This window comes from Sus scrofa, chromosome 6 (assembly GCF_000003025.6).
Source record: "Sus scrofa isolate TJ Tabasco breed Duroc chromosome 6, Sscrofa11.1, whole genome shotgun sequence".
Lineage (NCBI taxonomy): Eukaryota > Metazoa > Chordata > Mammalia > Artiodactyla > Suidae > Sus > Sus scrofa.
Window position 1 is genome coordinate 141,151,707 of NC_010448.4, and position 12,384 is coordinate 141,164,090.

The following is a 12,384-nucleotide window of genomic DNA, read 5'->3' on the forward strand; positions in this document are numbered from 1 at the left end:
CTCAGTGTACGTGAAAGTCTGTGTGTGCCTTTTAAGAATGAGGTCTCCGTTTCCCCCAGTCCTGTGGAGCTCCTGCACACAAGCCCCACTGGCCTTCAATGCCAGATGCTCCAGGGGTTCTTTCTCCCAGTGCCAGATCCCCGCACGTGAGGGTTTGATGTGGGGCTCAGAACTCTCACTCCTGTAGGTGAGTCTCTGTGAACCAGTTAGTTTTCAGTCTGTGGAGCTTCCCACCCCAGAGGTATGGGGTTGTTTATATCGTGAAATCGCCCCTACCTCTTGAAGTGGCCTCCTCTTTTTCTTCTGGAGTAGGCTATCTTTTTTTAAGGTTTCCAGTCCATTTGGGTGGAGATTGCTCAGACTTGTGAATTTTGTTGTTTTTAGGAGAGAAGTTGAGCTCCAGTCCTTCTATTCCACCATCTTAATCTTCTTCTCACTATAAGTTCTCATACCATGTAAATAAGGAAGCAAAGTAATAAATCAATTGTTATTAAATGAACAAATAATACTGATACAAATTATAAAGCCAGAAATCCATTTCTGTAGCAATATTGGTACAGATATTAATATTAATGTCAATAATTAATAGCATGCATACTATATATCTACTTGGTTAATGAAAAAGGAAATAATTATAATTATTATAAACATATATGTGTGTGTATATATATAGGATATTTTCAAGAAAGAGAAAAAGCATATAATGTAAATTTATTGAGATATGTACCAAAGTCCATAGATGATTATTCTTTTTTTTTTTTTTTTGGTCTTTTTGCCATTTCTTGGGCCGCTCCTGTGGCATATGGAGGCTCCCAGGCTAGGGGTCGAATCACAGCTATAGCCGCTGGCCTACGCCAGAGCCACAGCAATGCAGGCTCTGAGCCGCATCTGCAACCTCCACCACAGCTCACGGCAACGCCAGATCGTTAACCCACCGAGCAAGGGCAGGGATCGAACCTGCAACCTCATGGTTCCCATTCAGATTCGTTAACCACTGCGACACCTTGGGAACTCTTAGATGATTATTCTTGTCATATGATTATATTTACCTTAGCCTTGGAACTTCTGGGACATCTTTAGATGAAAGATTGAGGTCACAATGGTGCTCTTTGACTGATTTAAAACTAATAATATCTGGCATATTAAATATCTTAGTTGAAATGCTATCATCTTATAAAAATCTTTTGTCAAGTTTGGTTAATATTTTATAGAGTGAAGTGCATAGAAAATAGCATTGAAAATAAAATTCCCGCTTTCATTTTGCTGGAGAACAGAATAATTTTAAGCTAAATACACTGTATTTCTTTTCTAAAAAAATTGCTATACAGTAGCATCAAAAGTCAACAATGCTTGTACTGGTGTACAAGGTAAATGTGTGTTTGAATAGTAGTAATGTGAAGACTTAACTTAGTTTTCTGCTTTTTTAACTGGGTTGCTGGAAGATTACATATTTTGGATCAGGCCTTCTTCACTTTCATTTGATCTAAAAAATCCCTATGTTTAACAGAACTAAATTTCATAGATAGATAAGTATAAAAATTGGAAATTAATAAAAGAGGATGAATCATAGCATTTCAATAATTCATTGGTATATTCTAGCCTCAAATAGTTTTTCACATTCCAATACATAGCTAATAAGCTATTGTCACAAGTATATATGTAAATATAATCTATAAAGTTCATCCAGAAAAAGTAATAACTATTTTATAATTTAATATGTACTCAAAAGTATATTTTAGGCTTAGCAATATTTTTTACCCATGTTGTACTTATGTACCAAAAAAATTTATTAAAATAATTTATGAATTTATATTTTCTATAACAATTAGAAATGAATATTAAAAGCAAATATAATAAGTTTCTATCTCATTTACAATCATAGTAATAACCTTACAAATATTGGGTTAAAGCATAAAAAGGAAAGATATGTTAAGTTCTGATGTATGGATTTGAGGTAAAATGACAGGTTATGAGGTGTTTAGTTCAAACATGAATTGAAAAATTGGGTGGGTCCTAAATGACACTGCATTTCTGAGCAGAAAAAATTGACAATACCTGACCAAGCAAATCATCGCATAGAGTGGCAACTGCTAGAAATACAGTAGCTATAATAGATTTTAGTTTCTTATAAGAATGAATGACTGTGAACATTTTAGGGATTAAAATGAATATAAATATATTTAAGAAGTAATTCTTATGGGAAAATTCTTCAACTGTTGTTAATTTCTAACTTTTGGGGGAGGGCTAATAAAACTACATAAAGTGACAAATGTCTATATTAATCAAGTCTTAATGAATAAATGCATGTCTTTGGAATCTTCAGAAGTCGTTAAATTTAAAAGCACACTGGTCACATACTGCACTTATTTTATCATCTAGAAGTAAGTACTGGAGCAATGGGCTCTTAGCATTACCATTGGCTCCTTAAACTTGCGTATGCCTCTATGCATGCCTCTTTCAATTTCTAAGTCTATGAAATGGGGGTTAAAAGACCTTTTATTCCTTAATTTCCCTGGGCATTAAAAATATACATATTTATAATTTTTGAAGAAAAATAAATACTATAATTATTCTATTTTCCCCATTTTAGTGATGATGTGGCTAAAAAGCAAATATAATAAATTTCTATCTCATTTTTAGGAAAGGGTCTTTGAAAAGACATTCATCAAGTACTACAGTGTCCTATTGTGGTGAGGAGGCAATTTTATCCTTGGGGTTCCATCTTAGTTGTTGTTTCATCTTCTGTAACCAGTTCATTAGAAATCGGTGAAATCAGTTGTTCATTCAATGATCGGGTTTTCAGCACTTGGTTTGAAGCATATTTTGTGGGATTTAGGGAATCAGCAGTATACAAGGTAGCCTCAAGAGGTTGTTCTCATGGAGCTTCCAATCTAGTGAAGGGAGATACATAATAAATTTAACAATTATCAGATAATCATGGTTTCAATGTGTCTTAATAAATAGTACCTGTTATATCAGCATGAGGAGGAGGAAGAGGCAAAGGAGGAAGTGGAAGAGCAGTGCTTATAGGCTGTTAGGGAAATAGATATCAAGGCTCTTCTCCATTTTGGGATCATTTTGTTTCTCCTTATTATGTCTGAAATTCAAACCTCATTTTCAAACTTTAATTGTGCATTAATAATGTGCTTGGGACAATTCTACATGGCTGCTTCAGTGACACTTCAACAGATATACAAAACTGAGATTAATGTCATCATCAGGTGATTTTAGTATAGAAAAGATGAGCTTTAAGATAGAGTGGTGTTCAAATCATTTACTTATATACTATATGAATATTACATAGGAAATGGTTTTAAACATTTTAGCACCTCTTAGCAATGATTATGATGGTGATTGTGTTTTTTCTCACTATTCTCTATTTTATGCCTAAATACAACTATAGCTAATAGATCTTGTTTCTCTGTTTGAGTATCTTCCCTTCAATGTATCTTTTCCAGGACAAATTAATATTAATTAACAAAACACCTATATTTTGTGTGTAATAGTTATGTATATATTGAGAGATGCGTTAGGCAAATAAATGTGCTTTCCATCTCTAGCTCCTATGATTGCGAGTACAGACTAAATCTTATGTTTCCTCTTAAAAGTTATTAAAACATGGAAACATTCCTCTCCCACATTAATTGGAGCCCTGCCCTCATTTTCCAGTACATAGTTGGCTACCCTACAAGTTAAATAACTCTAATTATTAAGATTCAAAACATTACATGTATCAGTGAAGGCAATTAAGATGATTTGAATATTATTAAATGAAAGTGAACTATTTCTGTTCCAAAAAACTAAATAAATATGCTTAGGGATTTTTACATTGTTAAATTACTTCAAAAATAATTGGACAATTCAATATAATAAAATGAATGCAGTAAATAATTTTAATTCATAACAATAAGTAATGTGCTTATTTGCATGATTGGAATAAAGAATGCATTGTACAATTACCAAACAGAGGCTAATAGGGGAAAACATACATTATTATATTTCTAAACCTTTGGTTCATAAGTTATGACATTTTATTGTGATTAAATTTAGACTAACTCCATTGTAGCATCTTGTATGAGTTCTTAATCCCCTCCTATTTACTGTGTGAGAAAATTCCCATATATCACATCAAAGAAACTGCACAGGACTTGTGCAGGATTTCACACTCAGTGGCATACTGTATTGCTTGGTTGGAAGTAGAGAAATGGAAAACTACTTAAGCAGTCAGTGCATTGGCAAAGGTTTTATTTGTTGTACATAGCTTGTTGTGTATAGCTTTCTTCCCTGGCTTCAGTTTCTTTTTCTTTTTTAAGCAGTGGCCGCTTCTTTTATTTTTATTTTTTTCAAGTTTTATTGAAGTATAGTTAGTTTACAAAGCTGTGATGATTTCTGCTATGCAACAAAGTTACCCAGTCATATATATACACATATCCATTCTCTCTCAGATTCTTTTCCCACATAGATTATCACAGAATATTGGATAGCGTTCTCTGCTATAAAGTAGATCCCCAAGGGCCAATCATTCCATATACCTCAGTGTGCATATGCCAATCCCAAACTCCTAGTCCATCCTTCCCACAACCCCACCTGTCTTCTTTTGGTAACCATAAGTTTTTCAAAGTCTGTGAATCTGTTTCTGTTCTGTCAATAAGTTCATTTGTATACTTTTTTTTTAAGATTCCACATATAGGCAATACCATATATTTGTCTTTCACTGTGTGACTAACTTCACTTAGTATGATAGTTTCTAGGTCCATCCATGTTGCTGCAAGTGGCATTATTTCATTCTTTTTAATGGCTAAGTAATATTCCATTGTATATATGTACCACATCTTCTTTGTCCATGCCTCTGTTTTTGGACATTTAGGTTGTTTCCGTGTCCTGGCTATCGTAAATAGCCAATAGTGGACATTGGGGTGCATGTATCTTTTTAAATTATGGTTTTCTCTGGATAGATGGCCAGGAGTGGGATTGCTGAATTGTAATGTAGCTCTATTTTTAGTTTTTTGAGGAACGGTTTTCCATAGTAGTTACACTGCTGTAACTATTTTCCATAGTAGTTACACCAATGTGCATTCCCATTACACCCTCTCCAGCATTTATTATTTGTAGACTTTTTGATGATGATCATTCTGGCTGATGTAAGGTTGTACCTCATAGTAGTTTTGATTTTCATTTCTCTAATAATTAGTGATGTTGAGCATCTTTTCATGTGTTTTTAGCCATCCATATGTCTTCTTTGGGAAAATGTATATTTAGGTATTTGGCACATTTTTTTAACTAGGTTGTTAGGTTTTATATATATATATATATAAAATGATTTTTATTTTTTCCATTATAGCTGATTTACAGTGTTGTGTCAATTTTCCACTGTACAGCATGGTGACCCAGTTACACATACATGTATACATTCTTTTTTCTCACATTATCATGCTCCATCATAAGTGACTAGACAGAGTTCCCAGTACTACACAGCAGGATCTCATTGCTAATCCATTCCAAGGCAACAGTCTGCATCTTTTAACCCCCAAGCACCCCATCCATCCCACTCCCTCCCCCTTGGCAACCACAAGTCTGTTCTCCAAGTCCATGATTTTCTTTTCTGTGGAAAGGTTCATTTGTGCCATATATTAGATTCCAGATATAAGTGATATTATATGGTATTTGTCTTCTGGTGCAGGCTAAGGGCAGTGAAAAGCCTCTTGCTCATTTAGACTGGATGCTTCTTGTGCAGGCTACCAGTGGCCAGGCACCTCTTGTGTGGGCTAAGGGCGTCAGGGGACTAAGTGCGACATGGTGCCTCATGCATAATCTATAGGTGGCAGGGACAGACTATGGCGGTTGTCTCAGAGGCCAGAGGGAGGCATGGCTTGCCACCACTGGGGGCCTGTGAGTGGGCTCCACCTGTGACCCCAGTCACTTCAGGGGTTGGCAAAAAAAGAAGACACTGCAACCAAGCACAGTATGTTGTTGCTCTCACTCTCCTGGGAGCATACGCGCCTGCAGCTGCCACTGCCAAATGCTCTGGGTGCATACAGACGCTTCCCAAGACCCTACAACTAGGAGCAACTGGTGCAGCACCTCCTGCATGGTCTAAGTGGGACAGGTGTTTCTTGCATGGGCTTCACAAGGTTGTTAGTTTTTTTTTGTTTGTTTTTTTTTTTTTTTTTTTTTTGATATTGAGCTGTAGGAGGTGTTTGTATTAATCTGGAGATTAATCCCTTGATAGTTACCTCATTTGCAAATATTTTCTCCCATTTTGTGGGTTGTCCTTTTGTTTTTTTTTTTTTTAATAGTTCCCTTTGCTGTGCAAAAACTTGGAACTTTAATTAGATCCCATTTGTTTATTTTTGTTTTTATTGTCATTACTCTAGGAGGTGGATCTGAGAAAATATTACTGTGGATTATGGCATCAGAAAGTGTTCAGCCTATGTTTTCATCTGAGTTTTATAGTATTTGATCTTACACTTAGGTCTTTAATCCATTTTGAGTTTATTTTTGTGTAGTATTAGAGAATGTTCTAATTGCATTCTGCTGCATGTAGCTGTCTAGTTTTCCTAGCACCACGTATTGAAGAGACTGTCTTTTCTCCATTGCATATTCTTGCCTCCTTTGTCATAGATTAATTGACCATAGGTGTTTGAGTTTACATCTGGGCTTTTACCAGCCTTGTTTTCTCTGTGGCCCTTTGGAAAGACCACAGTTACCCCAGCAGCTATCCTTTTGGAAGGACATAGATTTGTAGGGCCAGATAATTAGCACCAGTGACAGGGGACCATTGAACAATGATACTGACCTTTTGGACACTTGATAAAGAAAAACAGTAGTTCATGTTTGATGAAAACTGAATAAGACTAAAAGGCAAATATGGAAAATTTCATACAAACTTGCATTAGAAGAAATAAACTGGTGTCTGATAAGAATAAAGTAGTCCCACAGTGAATAGCATGGCCTTGGATTAAAGACATTCTAACATTAATCAAAAATGTTTCTACAAGTAAAATTATGTCATATTTAATTAGAAGAATAAGTATTAGTTTTAATTTTGGTAAATGAAGCTATATGCTGATAGTGCAAAACTGAAATGCATTTGCGTAACTTTTTAACCATTTAGAGATACTGGAACTCTTTTTTTTTTTTTTTTTTTGCCTTTTTCTAGAGCCACATCCGCGGCATATGGAGGTTCCAAGGCTATGGGTCAAGTTGGAGCTGTAGCTGCTGGCCTACACCAGAGCCACAGCAATGCCAGATCAGAGCCACGTCTGCGACCTGCACCGCAGCTCATGGCAACGCCGGATCCTTAACCCACTGAGCAAGGCCAGGGATCAAACCCTCAATCTCATGGTTCCTAGTCAGATTTGTTAACCATTGAGCCACGACAGGAACTCCTGGAACTCTTAATACATTCATTCTCTGAACAGTTTCTTCCTCATTTGTTTCCACTGTGGCAATAACCCCAGCTTAAGGATTCTCACAGACTCAAACCCCTGTCTTCTTTTTCCAGTTTCTTTGCCCACGTCTGGTATCCAAGGACATCTGTCTACTATCTGTTGATCCCATCTGCAGACCAGCCTTTTTAGGTTGTCTTGCTTGCCCTATCTTCCTCTTCACTCTTTCTGAGATCATCCACTTAACTCTGAAATTCAGAGGTTGGTAACATCCCAACTCTGAACCTACCCCTTTCCAAGTGTTTAGTTTAAATTCTGCATTCTGAACTCTTATATCCCTATGCAGGTAGTTCAGAAAAAATGCCAAAATATCTGTCATTGTTCAACTGTGTAGCTGGCATCAATGTAGGAGACAAGTATTTGATTTCTCAGTTTCTCTGAAAGTGGTTGCAAAATGGACCTCTTCCCTGGGAGTACTAGACCTGTATGTAAAAGATATCTCTATTTCTCATCCAAGCAGACTCTCAACTTTGGATCTCAATTATTGAAAGATGTGTTTTAAACTTCCAAAAGTTATATTATTAAATGGAAAAATGTAAAAATAATACACACAAACTACAATAGAAGTTGTTGGTTTTTTTTTTCATTTTAAAAGGCCTGTTATTAAAATACATGTAAACATTTTATAGGATAAGTCTTTTACAGATAGAGGGGATAAAAATGTATTATGGAGAGAAAATAAAAAATCATAATCATACCACTGAGAAAGACCATATTAGATTCTCTAATGACTGATATTATAAACAACTATCAGACTGACTTCAAAATGTCATTGAGTGCCTTTAGCCAAATTTGAGAAGAAAAATAAATTATGTACTATTTACAGACTCATAGACATTACTGGTTAATGAGTCTCCATTATTATCCATGGCACACTATTAAGTGTGACATTTGAGAACTTAAAATGTATCAGTTCTTTCCAAAAAAAAAAAAATTAATATCCTTAAGCCAAAACCCTCTATTGACTTTCTAAAGAAGTCAAAATGATTATTTTAAAATCTCTAGATTAGAAATGTTTTTCTTTCTCTGCCTTCATGAATATGCTATGTCTCATTCTTCTTTAAAGTTCAGTATTGATGAACATTATTTGAGGAATATACAGTTAAACCCCAGTTTAGATTATAATTGTTCAGATTTTTTCAGGGATCTAGTACCAAAGAGTTTGGTCAAATTTGGGGTAAAAAACATTTTAAACCCTAAAGTTTTTATGTACTTTTTATGACTTGTAGAATTCTTCATTTTTAATAGCATTAGCAAGCTTCACACTAGGCAATAAATCCATAAAGATATGAGTTAATACCTTTAAAATTATAGGCCCTATATGTGTTTCTCGTCCTTTTGTATAAATATCAAATATAAACTTAGAAGCCTCATTTGTTACCAGCTCTAAAGAATACCTCTCAAACTAGGGTTATAAATATAGAAAGGACTTGAGATATTTTAGACTTCTTCTTTTGCAGGTGAAAAGGTTACAACAATGCAGTTGAGGATTTATCAAGGGACAAGTAACTAATGAGCTACACAGCTTGGATCTGAGAACTATCCTTGTGATTTTAAATCCAGTGTAGATCATTGCCTTCTTGACCTGAATTATTTGACCTTTGTGTTATATTGACTTTAGCCCTTATGACCTCTTCATGTTGGGGTGCAAGGGGAATCTGATGTTCTTATATTTACACATGTTTTTGATATAGAAAACAAGGACAGTGATATTTTGACTTATACAATATATATAGATGTCTATATTTTAAATCTAAATATTCACTCAGCAATTATTTTTATAGAGAGACATGTCTATATTTTAAATCTAAATAGAGATTGACTCCACAATTATTTTATCAACTCTGACATAAAACAAGAATCAGTCCAGAGTTCCCCTTGTGGCTCAGTGGTAACCAACCAACTAGCATTCATGAGGACACAGGTTTGATCCCCAGCCCCGCTCAGTGGGTTAAGGATCCGACATTGCTGTGAGCTGTAGTGTAGGTCACAGTTGCAGCCCAAATCCCATGTTGCTGTGGCTGTGGTGTAGGCCCGCATCTGTGGCTCCAACTTAGCCCTTGGCTTGGTAACTTCCATATGCCCCAGGTGTGGCCCTAAAAAGAAAAAAAAAAAAAAAGGAGAATCAGTCCAGTCCAGTACATATCAGTGTAGATGTGTAGAATATACCTATAAAGTGGCATCAGAACACAGTGCTTGGGGAAATAGCTTTTGGAGTCATAGCACTAAAGTCAGCCAATTTTAAATTCCAGCTCATCAGATTCTTGTCTTTTAGCTAGTTACCCAATCTTTATAGGCCACAACTTTCTCATTTCTAAAATGGGGCTTATAATCTAATTGAGAATACAGAAATAAACTTTTATACTTATGGTCAATTGATTTTTGATAAGGATAGCAAGACAATTCAATGGGGCAACAATGGCCTTTTCAACAAATGGTACTGGAACAACCTGATAGCCACATGCAAAAGAATGAAGCTGGACCCACACCTCAGGTTAGCCAAGAGGCAGAAACAACCTAAATATTCATCAAAAGGTGAATGGATAAAGAAGATGTGGTACATATATACAATGGTATATTGCTCAGGTTATGTGAAATTTTTTTAAATGATACAAATTAACTTATTTACAAACAAAAACAGACTCACAAACACAGAAAACAAACTTATGGTTACCAAAGGGACATGGAAAGGGAGAGGGATAAATTAGGAATTTGGGATTACAAGATACACATTACCATGAATAGAGTAGATAAACAATAATGACTTATTGTAAAGTGCAGGGATTATGTTTAATATTTTTAATAATCTATAATGGAAAATTATCTGAAAGAGAATGTACATGGCTATAATCAAATTGAATCACCTCACTGTACACCTGAAACTAACACAACATTGTAAATCAACTGTACTTCAATTAAAAAAAAGAATGTTACTAAAAATTATTAACTCAAAATGGATTAAAAACTTGAAAGTAAGAGCCACAACTATAAAACTCTCATGAGAAAACACAATAGTAAATCTTCAGGACCTTAGGTTAGGCAATGGTTTCTTAGATATGGCACCAAGAGCACAAGCATCAGAGGAGAAAAAAATAAATTAGACTTAATCAAAATTTAAAATATTTAGGCTTCAAAGAATCCCATCAAGAAAGTGAAACAACCACAAATGGAAGAAAATACTTGGAAGTCATGTATCAGATACATATCCACAATATATAAAGAAACCCAGTTAGAAAATGGGCAAAGAATTTGAATAGATATTTCTCTAAGAAAATATACAAATTTCCAATAAACACATACAAATTTGTTTAACTCATCAATAGGGAAATGCAAATCAAAACCACAATAAAATGCCACTTAATACAAACTAAGATGGCTACCTAAAAATTATGAACATAACAAATATTGGCAAGGATGTGGAGAAATTGGAACCCTCTTACATTGCTAGTGGAAATGGAAAGATGGTTTAACTGTTTTGAAATATGGTGTGGTGACTATTCCTCAAAAAAACTAAAGAATAATAACATGATCCAGCAATTCTACTCCTGGTTCTATGCCCAATAGAACTAAAAACATAGGTTCATATAAAAATGTGTACTTGAGAGTACTCTTGTGGCAAAGCAGGTTAAGTATCTGGCATTGTCATATAGCAGCTTGGGTTGTTGCTGTGGTGCAAGTTCGAGCCCTGGCCCTGGAACTTCTACATGCCACAGGCATGGCCAAAAATGTGTACATGAATGTTCTTAGCGGCATTATTGATAATAACCAAAAAGAGAAAACAACTGAAATTAACTGACAAAGAGATGAACTGATGGCATACATGCACAGAATGGAACATGATTTGGCCAAAATAAGGAGTAGGAGACTGATATGCTACAATGTGGTTGAAACTTGATTCGTAATCCTAAGTGAAAGAAGCCAGACACCAAAGACTACATAATTTACAATTCCATGTGTATAAGTATATAAAATGCTCAAGAATAGGCAAATCCATATATTTGAAAATAGTTTAGTAGTTGCCAGGGGCTAGAAGAGGGAGAACTAGAGAGTCAATGCTAAGAGGCGTGGTATTGCTTTTTTGTGGTGATGAAAATATGATGATGATAGCAAATCTGGGTGAATATTCTAAAAACCGTTGAATACAAAAGGGTGACTTTTGTGTTATTTAGGTTATATCTCAATAAAAATGAAAAATAGTCTACTTGAAAGGATTGTTGTGCAAATGAAGTGAGGTAATATACTACATGAAAAGGGAAACATGATGCACTGATCCTGGTAAATAACACTCATTAAGGTTAGATGATGATGATGACGATAATGACAAAACGTGGACCAACCATGGCACATAAATAGAAAATAAATTAGAAAATACATCTTAAAGCTTAAACATGCCTATTACCTTAGTGAGTCCTATCTAAGTGCTTCAATAATGTCCTCTTGAGGACACAGTGATAGTTAATACCAAAATCATGCCCTCTGTATGCCTGGAGACTATATATAGATGTTCCTTGTATATTTTAGAAAACTGTGCATAGCTTCTTTCCTGGTGTAGATTGATCCTTCCTTTCTTTCCTTCCTTCTTTCTTTCCTTTTCCTTCTTGTTTTCTTTCTTTCTTACAATAAAACTCATTAAAGAACATCATGTTTTCTTAAGGAAATATTTGTCCTTAACAAGTTAGCTAACTTTGGTAATCAGGACCCTCAAGCCCTTGAGTGTCAAGCAGTATCCCAATAGTTACTTAGCTCTTTGGTTTTATTTTCCTTATCTGTAATTGAGGATAATAATTCATCTCCCTCACTCTTGTTTTTAAGGGGAAGTGCTATCATGTTGCATAGTAACTGTTCAATAAATGGAAATGTTATCATTATTAATTGCTTTTAATTCTAGAAATTTGCTTCAAAGGGATCCTATTTATGTTTGAATGAATGTTCTCTT

The 12,384-nt window shown here is 34.9% G+C and overlaps 1 protein-coding gene across 2 annotated transcripts in view; it reads left to right on the forward strand.

The window, feature by feature from the left end:
* Positions 1-12,384, forward strand: part of NEGR1 (neuronal growth regulator 1) — an 872,018-nt gene that overhangs the window by 371,310 nt on the left and 488,324 nt on the right. The gene's annotated exons all lie outside the window — the stretch shown is intronic.